The sequence below is a fragment of the Maniola hyperantus genome, chromosome 17 (genome assembly GCF_902806685.2).
Source record: "Maniola hyperantus chromosome 17, iAphHyp1.2, whole genome shotgun sequence".
Lineage (NCBI taxonomy): Eukaryota > Metazoa > Arthropoda > Insecta > Lepidoptera > Nymphalidae > Maniola > Maniola hyperantus.
Window position 1 is genome coordinate 6,509,210 of NC_048552.1, and position 16,980 is coordinate 6,526,189.

Here is a 16,980-nt window from a genome sequence, read left to right on the forward strand (position 1 = left end):
CATTGTTTTAAACCTTGACATGGTATATTTTTGTTATGTTGAAAGGTTGACTACCACACAAATATTCTCTTTTGTACTTCAAACCATAGCACTGTACGGTATACAAATATTACTGTAGTCTATTCAGAACTTTCTTTTTAATTGGACAGAATAAAAAAGATCTAAAAATACATAAAAATGTGAAGCACAATTTTTTTTGAGATATAGTACCTACTATATCATTTGCCTATAGATTGTGTAGTGTATTTATAACTTTTTATGATTTAAAGAGCAACTGTCGAGTTTCTTGCCGGCTCTTTTTTAGTAGAATCGGCATTCCGAACCGGTGTGGTACAGTCATAGACTACTGTTGTCTTACATAAAATAAATTAATTTTGATGTTTATGATTTTTCAACGGCGAGCTATTTTCATAATATAACTATGCTACGACTTAGTTACGACTCCGCATAATCTCACATTTTAATTATTCCCAAAAACAAATACACTAACAAAGGACTCCGTTAATGACGCAGCGAAATATCATCGCGCTCTGAATCACAATACCTGAGCGTAGTTTTTAACTTTATTACCGCCATATTAAGCTCGGCTATTCCCTTCGGCCGTTCTGTAATCAAGTTCAGTTTCGGATAGCTGTAATTGAAAATGTCGAACGGTGCGATGTTCATTTTCCACTAATTAATCACTGTGATGACATTCGTCCCCTGTCCCCTAGGCGCACGTTTTATCTACTTAAGTACAAAATCCACTATAATAATACTTACATATACTTAACCAATATAAAACATAAATCGGTCAAGCGCGAGTCGGACTCGCACACGAAGGGTTCCGTTATCCGTTCCATCGTTCAATTAATAACACTTTTTAATTTTCATTGCGGCCATTTTGAAATTTTTGTTGTTTGTTGTTATAGCGGCAATAGAAATACTCATTCTGTAAAAAATCAATTCTTTATCTATTACGGTTCACGAGATACAGCTCGTAGACAGATGAACGGATGGACGACGAATCTACCATTATTGTATTATATTCTATTCTATACACAGTTTTACGATCGTGAACTGTTATTCCACCCTCTACCTATGGATTTGTACTTAATTTCCAAATAAGTGTCCATGCGGGATTGTACATTACTAAATCATTTAGCGATACGTTTTTCCGGTAGAGTCGCAGCATCCTGCCACAGGAAGCAGGAAAACATAAATCTGTTTAGGAAGGAATGGTTTTGTTTTATCTTCACTACCTACCATTTTTTAAAAGCTATTTAATATGAGTAACTATTTATCTACATTCCCTTTTCTAATTCCTTTCAAGAGAAAGGAATTAGAAAAGGATTTTTGTCCAGCTGTGGATATCCATCGCTAAATAGACAACGTTGACTACGTAAAAATACCTCTAATATAATAATAGGTAAGTAGTTCTTATTCTCTAGGGTTATTGTCATTAGTAAATAAGCAAAAAGAATGAAACTAAAGAGCAGAAGTAGTCCATGTCATTATCGATCATAAATTCGTACGTATATGAGGTGAAAAATACCTATCACTCAAAAATCCTTTCTTAGCGGATGTCTGTCATTATAGCTATCTTCTGTACGCCTCAGCCCATTTGTCCAGTAGTTTGAGCTGTGTGTTGATAGCTATCAGTCAATCAGCCAGTCACCTTTTCCTTTTATATATTTAAGATAAACATAAAAAATTTAACTACTAGTACTTATTTGGGTGTGGTGTGTGGTGACGGCAGATCAGAATACAGTTGTCACCACCCCTCCTCTTCCCGCGAGTGTCGTACGAGGCGTCAAGGAAATATAACAAAGAACGGGCAGCAGCGTCCTCTGTGTTACTACTACCATCACCAACACGTTTGCCCGGCGTCGTGATTATGGGCAAATCCTCTCGTTGGGAGAGGCTTTTAGTCCAGCCGTGGACTGGGATATGCTACAAGTCCCGCAAATTGCTATTACGCTGGAACGATGTCTCATTAATATCGAAATGACGTCATTTTGACGTTAGCCGAAATTAAAATATACCTACCATCAGCTCGAAACTTCAGTCTAGTGCTGACGTCACTAAAATGGCGGCCACGCGGATTAGCAATTTGCGGGACTTATATTGACGATGATAACCTATTTAAGTAATGGAGATGTATGTTACATGTCAATAAAAAAATAATATTTAAAAAACCGATTTCCAAAACCACTACAAAGTAAAAAATAACTTTTGTTTCTAGTTTCTACACTTGTAGGTATGTATGTATGAAGTCGGGCGAGCATAATAGAAACTAGAAATCAAAGCGTCCAGCTGCTGGCGAGCTGGACGCTTTGATTTCTAGTTTTTTAGAGGTCCTGGAAAACCTGGAAAAAATCGATGTACCTACATACATAAAAAAAAATAGTCGAAAAAAAATGGGCCGCATTGAGAACCACCTCCTTTTTGGAAGTCGGTAAAAATCAATGATGATGCTGAAGTATTTCACGGGTTGCGATGTGGCGGTAGTGTCGCATTCTTGTGTAGTGACCTTATCTTGCAGATGTTCGTTGAGATAATATCGCACTCCTTTGTTTTGCTACAGAATTGTTATCTGCAGAAGAAATCTAGGGTCAAGATCACTTCACAGTCCACACAAACATAGGCTGACCTGTTAAAACAAAATAAGGAAAATCGGCGAATTCTATCTTATACTTGAGCTTCTTCACATACTTACCTAACATCAAGGAGAAAAACGATAGTTTCTTATTAAATGGCATAAAACAACTAAGTTTTATACGATTTAATAAGTCCTTTTGTTTAGTGATAACTCTACCTATCTAATTTTGTGCGTACCTATATCATTATACCCTTGTTACGAGCTTTGTGCTTACAACTGCCCCCATTATGTTTTGCAAAGGAAACGTAGGTATAAAACATAATATTCGTCCTAAGTAAACAATAATTTGTGTTATAATATTATTTGCTAAATAATTTGCTCCTCTTCTTATTATGCTAAATCATTTACTGTTACCGCTATACTGCTATGGAACTCTCTCCCCTTGGATATCAAACAGTCTCAATCACTATCAATTTTTAAAACAAAATTGAAGCTATTTTATTTATCCTCCATTTGATGTGTTTATTTATTTTTATTTTTTATTCCACTTATCTGTCGTCTATTCCTCTCTTATTTACTGTTGTATTTTCATTTATATATATATATATAAATATAGAGATATATATATATATAAATGAATATATATATATATATATATATACATACGTATATTATGTGTATTTACTTTATTTAATTAGTACACCCCTTCCGCTTTCTTTAATTTTTATAATATCCTCTACGGTTGCCTGGAAGAGATCGCTATTTTAGCGATAAGGCCGCCTATTGTACATGCTGTATTTGTTATATGTCTATTGTTTTATGTTTTGGTGTACAATAAAGCATATTTTACTTTACTTTACTTTACTTTGTTTAATTCCAAACGAGTAGGTGTTGCTTATCGTGGAAACTTGTATTTATTTGACAATAGCTGATACACGCGACTTTGTTAGTGTGGATTTAGGTTTTAAGAATCCCGTGGGAACTCTTTGATTTTCCGGCATTCCGGATTTTGGAAAAGTAGCCTATGTCACTCTCAGTCTCCACAGGCCTTTGACTATACCCATGCAAAAAATTATGTCGATCCGTTTCTCCGTAGCAACGTGATTGAAGTACAAACCAACAAACCCTCAAACATTACACACTTTCGCGTTTATAATATGAGTAGTGATGAGTGGTGATGGGAAGCAATACCTACCTGATACATGCCATGAACATTTGCAGCACCAGAGGAACCGCCAATGAGTCGCCGGCTTTTCTGAAATTTCTTGATCCACTCCTGGAATAACCTTACATAAACATAATAATAATAGACATGGTTGTTTCAATCGATCTTGGCAATAGATTGATCATTGACGCCCATTTCTGGACATAGCGCCCTACGCCTTCCTGCTTGATGTCATCTGTCCACTCTGTCCACGTAGTGGAGACATACAAATACGGAGTTTTCCGGCTCTGCACTCTCACACAAGCATGAGGTCACCACTCTAACACCAACACCTTGGAACTCCAACATCCATCAGGACATGGACACACTCGTTCCGATTTAGGGTTTAAAGTAAAATAATGATGATAAAAAGGGAACTAAATCAGAATAAGTAATAACCTATTTACAAAGCCTTAATTATTATAACAAAAATTCTGCTAAATTTTTATCATAATAAGGTTTTGTCAATAAGTAGCTAGGTAATTATTCTGATTTATTTCCCTCTTTTGACGCTAAACCACCACTTTGTTCTTGCAAACTTTTCCCGGTACGCTAAATAAATAACGTGTAAAATGTTTCTCCCCGATATTGGTAAAGTTTGGAACAAATAGTAACAGTAAATCTCGCTAAAGACAAATGCAAAGGGGCGAATGTCACGAAAGCGAACGGCCGGCGTTGATTTCTTGCCTATATGTGGAATTCTCATTTACAAAGATTAGTACATTTTTGCAGATTGGCTTGGCTTGTGTCTTGGGTTGTAAATGTTTAGTTTAATATTCTTTATTGTACACCAAAAAGAAAAGACACAAAAAGAAACATGTAAAAGAAGAACATACAATCAGCGGCCTTATCGCTGTGAAGCGATCTCTACCAGGCAACTAGGTTGAAGAGGATTTAAGGGCTAGTGAAACTGGGTTTAAGGTGTACGTAAGTTGTTAGGGAACATAAAGATAATAATTATAATATAAGTAATATGTATATTAATAGGCACAGAAATGCCTTAATAATAATATATAGATAAAGATATACACAGGTACATATATAATACATAATACATAATATATATACATATATTAATATATAATATAGTGTTAGAAATCATGTTATAAATATTAAAATTTGTAGAGTTAAATACTATGGCCATAATTAATAGAGCGCATTAAATATAATATGAAGGAAACATTTGATTGAATGTAGAATATTGCAACCTAAACCTTATGTAATTCATTCAATCAAATGTTGTTGACAATACACATCCCTAAATTGCATATCTATTTAAAGTAACTTACTTACTAAGTTTGCTAATCGTTAAAATTACTACAATTATTTATCAAAGTAGTATTACATATATTTGTTTGTTAACATAATAATGACTTTAATTAAGATACGTTGAAAACGAATCTTAAGGAATGAACGAAGGTAACTTCACGTCATTTCGATTAATGTCTGAGTTCATTCATGATAAACGATATAAAAAGCCGTGTGGCCGAATAGGCAAGTAGTTCTATAATGAAAACCGACAAATAAACTTGTGAAATCGTCTTCGAGTTATTTTTCCTTCGTGGTCTCCTTACATCAGAAGCAGGGATCGATCGGCTGAACGCAGGTAATAAGTGATTTATTTTATTGTGTGAATAAGTCTAAAGCGATTTGAAAATTGAGATGTTTTTTTTTTTTGTGTTTTAAACCTGTTCATTAATATCCATTTATGGAGTTAATTATGGAAGTACCCACCACCTTCAAAAGATAATTTACGAAAAGGATAAAGGAACAAAATGAAACTTTGCTGAGATAGGAGTGATTTTTTTTAATCTACCCGTATTTCATCGATTTCCATGTTTTGATCTTTCCGTGTTACTAACGTCTCTAACCGATCTACGTAGCTAACCGATTTTCAAACTATAAATAATTAAGTATGTTAAAATCTAACGCAATAACATCTATTTCTAAGTAATGTGTGTTTTTCATCTACCCGCATTACATTGATTTACATGATCAAAATGTTTATTCGTCTTTTTTTTTCTTTCGTTCTTTCATATCGAGGACGACGATGTGCCGCAAGCCTCAGCCTGGAAGTGCGGCCAGAGACGCAGTCGCCGGTGTGGCCGGAGTACAACGCGTGGCAACGCGGCCAGAAGCGCGGCCTCCACGCCGCGATGCGACTGGGAGCGCAGCCGGCAGGACAGCTGGGCGGTGCGGCCGCCGGTGCAGCCGGGAGCGCAAACGTCGGCGCGGCCAGAAGCGCGGCCGCCGGTGCAGCTGGGAGCGCGGCCGGGAGCACGGCCGTTGGTGCAGCCGGGAGTGCGGCCGGGAGCGCAGCCGTCGGTGCGGCTGTCGGCGCGGCTGGGAGCGCGGCCGCCGCCGGTGCAGCCGGGAGCGCGGCCGTCGGTACGGCCGGGAGTGCGGCCGTTCGCGCGGCCGGGAGCGCGGCCGTCGGTACGGCCGGGAGTGCGGCCGTCGGCGTGGCTGGGTGCGCGGCCGTTGGCGCGGCCGGGATCGCGGCCGTTGGAGTGGCCGTCGGCGCGGCTGGAAGCGCAGCCGCCGGTGCGGCTGAGAGCGCGGCCGTCGGCGCGGTTGAGAGCGCGGCCGTCGGCGCGGCTGAGAGCGCGGCCGTCGGCGCGGCTGAGAGCGCGGCCGTCGGCGCGGCTGAGAGCGCGGCCGTCGGCGCGGCTGAGAGCGCGGCCGTCGGCGCGGCTGAGAGCGCGGCCGTCGGCGCGGCTGAGAGCGCGGCCGTCGGCGCGGCTGAGAGCGCGGCCGTCGGCGCGGCTAAGAGCGCGGCCGTCGGCGCGGCCGAGAGCTCGGCCGCCGCGGTGCGGCTGGGAGTCCAACCAGAGCAACCGAGGGAAGCAGAAAAGTCTGCTAATTCAAATGGTGATAATTATGCATCGATGTAAACATGTTAATATGAGTTATATAGATTTCATGAGGCTCATGAGTTTTGTAGATTTATCAATGATCAATCTCCAAAACTGCATTATGATGAAAATAAAACAATCTCTAAATTTGATTCAACAACAAAAGTTAATGAGTGCACTAAATAACATACCACTTTTGCATTCCCGACTCAGATCATGTTAAAAAAAAATAGTACATGGTAATTACAATCGATTAATCGCAAAACCTTAAGGGCTTGTGTGGATCTTGTAGATTTGCTTGGGTTTTCGAAAGACATGGGTAGGGACTAGGGAACATAACAGTGGAAGTACCCATAGCCCAATGCATAGACTCAGAACTCTCACTCGATGATATTTTATGACACCCGATAATTTGTTTTAGTTTAGTTGAGTCTCAGAGAACAATATTATTTAAAGCATTGTCTTTTTTTAAAGATTTTGATGAAGGGATTAATAAATTAGAGAAACACTTATTGGATTATGCCATATTAACTTTAAATGAAAAAAAAAAAATGACATTTCTATTTATTTTGATATATAAATATAAGTAATCTATGAAAAAATCTTGAACTAGTACACTCATTAACCAAATTCAATCAATCAATTAATAATAGTACAGATAGTGAAGAGAATAAATAATTATAATAATATCTACATTATTAGCATTATTAAATGTAGTATCTCTAACGGAAAAATCAAGGGATCAAAGGATATTCCAAGCATAAAGTTAAGGGGATGTCAAAATGAACTTCCAGGCATGAACCGAGGGCATGTCCGAAGAAGGTCCAGGCATTAAATTAAGGGAGTGTCTGAAGGAACTTCCAGCATGAAATGAGGGTATGTCTGAAAAAGTTCTAGACACGAAATTAAGGGCATGTCTGAAAAAAAAATTTCAGGCATAAAATTAAGGGCATGACTGAAAAAAATTTCAGGCATAGAATTAAGGGCATGTCTGAAAGTTCTAGACACGAAATTAAGGGCATGTCTGAAGAAAATTTCAGGCATAGAATTAGGGATGCTTAAAGAAAATGTTAAGCATTATTTGAAAATTGAATTATATGAGTAGCAGGGAGCTGCTGGATTCAGGCGGCACAAGACTATGGAAGTTCCTACGAGAGATTTAAAAAAATAAAAAATGTATACAAGATAGATAGATAGAATTAGTAAATATGTATGAGAATTTTATTTTCTCTGTGATTTTATTTAAATCAGTGTAATTTTAATTAATGCTTCAGATTATGATAAATTAAATTATTGATTGGTTATTTTTTTTGCGACACAAGTTCTCAAGTTCTAATTATGTTTCGTTACTCAAATACTAAAGTTATTACTTTATTCATGTATCAATCCATTCTCATTTGATTATTGTAATTCTGATTTAATTGTTACAGTTTCACGATTATTTTAATCCTGCTTTAAATGTATAAAATAATATTAAGGAAGCTAAAAATCTTGAGTAAGATTAAGATGAATTAAAATCTTAGTAATATTAGTTAAATAGATCTTAAATAATCTCAAGGATTTTATATTTAGTTCAGTTAGTTGGTAATAAAACATTTAGCTGGTATAATAAGCTTCCAGAAGACATATTGGTGGTGTCTATCAATAATGTTCAAAGTCTTCATAAAACGGAAACTTATTAAAAAAAAATCTATTACAATAATACCTAAAGTACTATTTGAATGATAAGAAAGCTTGGTTGGGAATGAGTTGCTTAACAGCTTTGTGTTAGTTCTAGGTGATTTTGTAAAGTGGTGATAATAAAAAGAATACCCGGCTGAGTTTGTTGTGGGCTAAGACTCTTCTCTTCTTTTTGTTTTAAGTACGTATTAATTATCACCACTATATCATTTTACCAATTCTGGATAAACAATTTGAGTTTGAGTTTGAGGTAGTCAGGGTGCAGTCTCATGAAAGCAAAAGCACAGTGGACATATAAGTACATTATGTGAAAATAGAAGGAAATTCTAGTTAAATTTTAAATTCTTTACCACGCTCTTCTCACTTAATACAAAGGTGCTAAAATAATGTCAAGTATAGTTAATTATCTACTTATGCAATTAAAAGTTTGAGGACAAACTATGATTATCAGAATGGCCGAAATGTTAGAAATCATGTTATAAATATTAAAATTTGTAGAGTTAAATACTATGGCCATAATTAATAGAGCGCATTAAATATAATATGAAGGAAACATTTGATTGAATGTAGAATATTGCAACCTAAACCTTATGTAATTCATTCAATCAAATGTTGTTGACAATACACATCCCTAAATTGCATATCTATTTAAAGTAACTTACTTACTAAGTTTGCTAATCGTTAAAATTACTACAATTATTTATCAAAGTAGTATTACATATATTTGTTTGTTAACATAATAATGACTTTAATTAAGATACGTTGAAAACGAATCTTAAGGAATGAACGAAGGTAACTTCACGTCATTTCGATTAATGTCTGAGTTCATTCATGATAAACGATATAAAAAGCCGTGTGGCCGAATAGGCAAGTAGTTCTATAATGAAAACCGACAAATAAACTTGTGAAATCGTCTTCGAGTTATTTTTCCTTCGTGGTCTCCTTACAATAGTGATAGTGATAAATATACAACAATAATATTATGAGTAATATTGATGTTTTAATGTCTATCTCAAAATATACTAGGTTCATACAATAAGTAAAGAGACAAATGGCTATAGCTCAAAAACGGTTTAAATATCAATTCTGTAAATGATGAAATAGCTGATCAGAGCATATCCCAAGGTTGCCAACGAACACCCGTGAAAAGATTGACATATAAACATTCATTAAATAGTTTTAAAATTATAGAATTTGTCTCTTTACTTATTGAATGACCCTCGTACTTTGGCTTTGCAAAACTAAAACTCAATCTATCCGGTACTACGGTTGGAAAAAGGCCTCTTTGTTCTTCTGATTTCTACTAGGTAGGTAGGTACTTATCGTTATTGTCAGAGAAGTGATGAACATAAATATATTCTCTAATCTCTACCAAAAAATCTATTAAGGTTTCCAACCAAATAAAAAAAAGGTTCTTATAAAGAAATTATAACCTAGTGAAAACTCTAGCTTAGGGTGACATGGTAAACAGTGAACCACGAAAATTTCGAACATTTATAGATCCACCGTACGTGAACGTGAATGTAGTTAAGAACTATTGGCATTAGACGAAAGGTAATTTATTAAACTTGTGTTTTGCATATCAATTTCAGCACTAATTGTAATAGTTTATAGGTAATATTGTTTTATTTAAAATATTGCGAATGGTTCACTGTGTACCAGTATATGTACACAGTGAATCAGGGGGTGAGTCGACAGTGAACCAATGTGTACACAGTGAATCATCATTTTAATTATCTACATTTGTCACATATTTATAAATATTTATTGATATAAATGTCGTTAAATAAAACTACAGTAAAGTAATATTTAATCATTTCTTTATATATTTGTATTCTCTAGCAACAATCACATAAAATCAGTACAAAAAACAAACTAGTAGAGAGTAGATACTAATTTAACTTACAAATCTAATTACATTTATTACATTATTATTTTAAATTACATTCTTGTGCTGCTTTGTGTATACTCATTCCGTTCTTTATAAGATCTACAGCTTTTTTCATGTCTTTTGCATCATGTCCGCCATTTTTTCGATTTTTTACTGTAGTTCGACACATTCTAAAACAAAAAGATTACTATTATTATATTAAGTATTAGATCTTCTATTAACACCATGTTCATAACAATCACAGTTGAAAGTTAATGCATAAATTGTATCGGACATAATGAACAAAGTGATTGGTACACAGTGAACCATGGTTCACTGTGTACCCTACGATTTTGAGCCACTGTGTGCAGACACCACTTTCTAACCTATAAGGTTACATAACTATTAAACATACCAAATTCAAAGGATATTTATATATCTAGGTTATTAAGGAACAATTACTTTACACATGGAAACAGTGCAATATAATGTTGCTAAATATACAACGATTCTAGAAAGAAAAATGAAAACATGTGTACTTACTTTTTTTGGCTCCAAGGACAAAACCATACACTGTGCCACCGTTACGGGCGGGAGAGCGCCGTCGACTGGGGAGTGCGGGAGGTGGTAGAAGGCAAATTGTTTCGCGTTTGCAGTACGGTTTAGCAACGTCGCGTATTTGAGATATGAGTGGTGGTGCACTGTGTACTACTGGGCCACTGTTTACCACCTGACCCTACATTTTTACTCAGTATTTACTATAAATGTGTCGTTAATAGCCCAAGTTTGGTCATTTGCGGTTATGACCGGCATACCCTACTTAATGATAAACACTCCATAATATTGAATAGCCTAATATTGAAGATTTATTGCTTCAACTATCTTTGTTCTGTGTTAAGGTGTATACAGAATGTTCCAGATAGCATTCCTTTGAATTTCTGTCAAATAACACCCAAACTTGAAGGGTGTCTGGCATGGGATTGCCACGACACTAAGTGTCTGGCAATGCATGACGTGATTTCTAATACAATTTCAAAAAAAATATTAAAAAAATTGACTTTATAATTTGACGTCAGATTTTTTACACCTTTATCTATCAAAGCCACCATGCTCCAAACAAACATTAAAAAAATGTTCCTTCCAGTATTGGGGACAATATGCAGAGAAGCTTTCAGCTTTTAAAATAAAATAACGAAAATCTGGCATGCACTGGCTCTCTCTTCATGACCATTTCGTAAATCGAACGAGTACTTAGTTGATGAAAACTAATGCTTTATTACTTACTATCATATACCCACCCCACATAGGTTTGACAAACTATACCAACATTTGTCATCCCCAGTCCCCACCTCTGCTGAATACACTCCTAGATCTTTTGAACGGATTTCTGCGCTCCACGTCTTGTGCCACTTACTTTCAATAACAGCCATCGCCATTTCAACTTCCTAGCCCCCCCCCCCCCCCAATAAGATTAACCATTTCATCATTTCACAAGAAATTCTGCCCTTTGATTGGTTGATTCGCTGTTTACATTTTTCACAGCCAATCAAAGGGCAGAATTTCTTGACGATTGCGATAGCGATGAAAGGGTTATTCTTACACAATCGGGGGCTGTATTTTGATTGATACCTACTTGATGGTATGACAATAAGCTGATTCCCATTTTCCAGGACACTATGTGCCCCGCCCATTGCCACTTCAACTTAAGATTTAGTGTATGATAATATTGTTATAGATGAGCTTAAGAATGTTTAATCTGGAATTCTGCCACAAAGTTTTTCATCTGAGGCCTGAAGCAACTGAGCTAAATAATTTCTTTGTACCTTTCTTACAGGTCGCAATTCGAAATTGTATTTTCATCTTATTGCGTGTGAACATGTTCTCCCATCCTATATCTAAACATCCATTATGCCGTAATGGTGTGTTTATGGGAAATGATTTAACGTATAATACTAAACTATTATTGGAAATACGGTACACAGTTTGGATGATAAAATATCTTTCTCTAGCTTTTACGAAAATATATTATTTGTTGAGCATTATACTGATAATAGGGTATATGATCGGTTTTTAAAAACTGTTCTACGTTAATCACTGATGTCTAAGGACTCTATAGAAAATTTATATTTTACGTTCCATTACATACAAGTAGTTGACGTCATCAACCATTCGGCCAATCACAGTCGTTTACGATCACGTGACTAAAGTAGACAAAAATCAGTTATTTTATCGATTTTCTTTAAATCTCGTATTTTTCTTAACTGACTATAAATAGTTGGTATCCAAAATTCATATACTTTACATTTTATTCGTATTCAATACGGATATCATCAAGAGATCCTTTATTTTACATAGTGTCAAATACCCTATTATGGACGTCTCCTTTTAAGACTCATTTCATTATTTTTGGACATACTTGATTTGTGCGTAGATAAATTCTCTTGTCATCTCTATTTCGATTTTAGATAGGTGAAATCACGGAAAACAACGAACATAATTTAATACTGATAGCAAACAAACATAAAGGAACAGTCACAATCATACTGGGGCAAGCAAATAAAAAGACCAAAGCGAAAATCAGCCTGCCGCGCTCTGCCGTGCATTGACTTTGATCTTGCCATCGCATCGGTTGCATTAAAATTTACATAATATTTTCTCTCTGTGTTTGTTCCCACTTTGATGTTGTTTTCAATGTGGTTTGTATTCAGTGGAAATCGATCGGCTGTTGAACGTTGTTTATTTCAAAGCGACACGGCGTAACTTAGTTTGTGGCGTGGCCTTTGTTTTGGAAGTATGAGAAATATTAGAATACTTCAGTGGATAAAATAACGGGTGGTTATTTGTTGAATGCGGTGTTTTTGTTAGTTACTTACTGTTTTGTGTGTAGAAGCTACTACTTACTAGTATACTTTATATTTTGGTCGTTCATCAAATCAGGTAGTAAAATAAAAAAACAAAACAAGCAAATTAGCTATTGTGATAGGACAAGAGTATACCTACCAGTTGTATCAAAGAAAAACATAATCTGCTGAGAAGATACCAACAAGAAACACAATACTTGGTTATTTTTTTAAAAAAAGCAACAAAATAAAAATACACATTTTAAAAGTAAAAAGGTCGTAAAATCTATTTCGTGTGCACCTAAATAGAAAAGTAGACTGCTTTCATTCATGATTATTAAAAAAAATCGATAGCCACCGCGATCTTAAAGTTAGCTTACATGATTTAATAAATGATTTTGATTTTGACTTTGACCATTGATTTTTTCCTGGCAACTTTGATGAAAAACAGGATGAAGAATGAGGTCTAGTAACATATCGTATTCACTTCATACAAGGTCAAAAGAAAATGTCTGAATGAAAGCCTAGAGAAAATCTATTAGGATATAATCCTATATATTAGTCTGTACATGATTAGAGGCGATGCCACACTCAAACGAGATTTGTTCAGACAATTTGCTTAGTCTGGCGTCGCGGCGCAATCAGCCGCGTGTATTGTGAATCTGTGACAAGTTCAACAAAATATTATTATCTATCTATAGTACGCGACAGGTCGAGGTGGCAATCAGGGAGGGAACGCCTCGCTACCCCCCCCCCTCAAACCGTTTGCCATCTTGACCTGTCGCGAGCTATACGGGCGCAGTACGAATAAACCCCTCCAATACCTATACGAACAAAAGAATTTTCATCATGTTTATGTTTATGCCATAGTAACGTCATTGTCGTTATTTTAAAAGCTATCATAGATATTCAATTATCTATGATAGCTTTTCAAAAACGCTAAATTGTAAAAGTTCAGCCAAACATTCTGGAATGGTAGATAGGTAAGGGCTTACACCAGAATATTGCAGATAGTTCTCTGAGCTTTTTCAAAATTGTTATCACCTACAGCGACTTCTAACATAAACTTCAATTTGACCATTTTAAAGAAACGTGTTAAATTGTCTTTCAACTCCTAGATTATGTCTTATTCTTATTCAAGAGCGTGTAATTTATTCATTCAGAAGCCAATAAGAATTGCATTTTATGCATCGGCGATTCTTCTATGAATAAATCTGATTTCAAATGTAAGGAGACTTCTATCGATTCAAGAGACTAGTGCCTACATTTTTTTTATTCGATTCGACAAGTGACTGCCATAAAAGATGGTTGATGGTAGCGGCTGAACTGGGAGGGTTCATTATAATCATCACTTCAACCCATAGCACACGTCTCGTCCCAGAATGAGAAAGATGTAAACCATTCTCTACAACACTAGACACGTGCGGATTGGCAGACTTCACACACCTTTATGAGTAGGGTCAGGCCTGCAGGTTTCCTCATGATGTTCTCCTTTACTGTTAAAGCAAGACTCCGAAAAGTTAGGGGTTCGTGCTAGGGTTTTTTTTTTAAATTAAGCGCGCGACTAGCGCTTGGCTGCAATCAGACCTGGTGGCAAGTGATGATGCAGCCTAAGATGGAGCGCGCTTGCCTAGAAGATGCTTATTCACTCTTAACTTGAAGGTACCCATATTATAATTGGAGGGGAAAACTGTTGCTGGAGTCAGCTGGAGGGTGTTTGAAATCTTAGCGGTTCAAATCAGAAATGAGGAGGCAAATCGTTTCGTACGTATCCGTGGAATTTCCACTACGTACGGGTGCAGACCTTGGCGGACACCCCAAATAAGAGACCAACGTTTGACCTTTTACTTGCACCGATCTTTCATGGTCTTATGTCTTCAATTGCAAATAGCATACAAAATGAATGCCTCCATGAAATGTGGTTAATTGTCGGATTCAATAATCAATAAATAAGAAATGCAGTCTCCACTCTTTATCTAAAAATAAATATCTGTGGCAGTGGAATAAACAGTAGAAAACTTATCAGTTGACAATTTAAATATTCTCGGTGAACTCGGTTGTTGGAGTAATTAAGATTTAATTACTCTACGATTTACATATCAATGGGATTAACTTTTGTGGAAGGTTGGAACTTGAAAGTTTCCAATTCGTCCAAACTTTTAGATTACGTGCCTTTTTTTTGTTCTAATTTTGTTATCGCGTTAAAAACTTGGCTCTGTAGAGTGATGTGATGTATTTATGTATCCACGTTTTAATCACCCTAATTATTATTAGAACATTTTAGACCGTAGATGATGGGGTTCTTCTATAGACCGGGCTCCCTTACCGTAATAGGTAGCTGATTTTACTGGGCAAATTGATCAAGTGATCAATCCATACTAATATTATAAATGCGAAAGTGTGTCTGTCTGTCTGTCTGCTAGCCTTTCACGGCCCATCCGTTCAACCGATTTTGACGAAATTTGGTACAGAGATAACTTGCATCCCACGCACAACAGACGGTGCAGAAACCAGCCCAGAGTGAAGAACTTGCATCACAGACGTAGGCTACTTTTTATCCCGGAAAATCAGAGAGTTTCCACGGGAATTTTAAAAACTTAAATCCACGCGGACGAAGTCGCGGGCATCATCTAGTCGAATATATATTATGTGAAAATATAGCGATGTGGTGATTAACTAATGTTATACTAATCTATATTGCACTTGCATTACATTATTTTTCTTTCAGTGTGCATTTAGGTCATATTATAATAGAAATAGAAAGTCCAAATACCTCATATTATTACTTTAACGGATAATAAAAATGACGCTATAATTAAAAGAGCATTTGAAGCATTCACAGAATTTTCATCTGGTCACGCTTTCAATACGGATAGTAAGATTTTTAAACACGCGATCTTTTTTCTCTGTGACTGTTGAGATGATTTCACATTACATATTACTCGTATGATGCCGCCAATCACGGTTGTCCATATCAATGTAAAGTACTTAGTACTTACTTACCTAAGTATTGTATGCGACAGGTCGAGATGGCAATCGGGGTGGGAACGCCCCGCTCACACATCACTGCCCGCACACCTTGCACAGCTCCCGCGCTAACCCGGTGCGGGCGAGCGCAGGCGGTATGACCCCCGCCTCATACCCCGATTGCCATCTCGATCTGTCTCGTAATATACTTTCAAGAGTATTTACAGATGGCAAAGGCAGAGGAAATAATATTTATGTTTCATATCGGAAATATAAAAATAAATTTTAACCTACTTTGAATAATTAAAAAAAACTATTTAAGTTATCTTTTTAAATTGTATGCCTTATTTGATAGATCCGTATTAAAAAGGACTTAATAATGTTTATAATAAGAATGGAATTGACTAAACGTGAAAAAATAATTGGATTGCGTTAACAATGATGAGTGTTTTAAAGATTTTATTTTAGTTCCGTTGTCTTTTCACAAAACCCCCATTTCCTCTGTTCGTGATGTCAGACAGCTGCTTCCTGTCTACCGTCGATTTTTCAGCATTTCAAATAATAATAATCTTAATGATTCAAAAATTTGAACACCTTTAATGGTTGAAATTTTAATGATTTTCTCCATTTTAACCGATTTCCATAAAAGAAGTTTCTTATTTTTTATAATTTTTTAGTGTTTACCTACACTTCAAGGAAATTACTAAATAAAATAATAACTGCAAACAGTCGCTTCAGTACTGAGTTAACATACATACATATCACCAATTTCGTCACTAGCAGTAAGCGAGACCGTGGCCGAGTGGTCAAGGCATCGGGCGCGAACCCAGAAGATGCAGGTTCGATTCCTGCCGGTTACGCAATTTTTGATATGTATTTAAAATTATTTAGAAGTTTCTTATTTCAGATCATATTCATTCACATTAAATTCATAAATTAATGAGAGTAAAATCATGATGGGCAGTTATGTTTAAACTTGGCTA

At 36.2% G+C, this 16,980-nt stretch overlaps 1 protein-coding gene across 1 annotated transcript in view; it reads left to right on the top strand.

The window, feature by feature from the left end:
* Nucleotides 1-16,980, top strand: part of hwt (heavyweight) — a 218,364-nt gene that overhangs the window by 12,374 nt on the left and 189,010 nt on the right. The gene's annotated exons all lie outside the window — the stretch shown is intronic.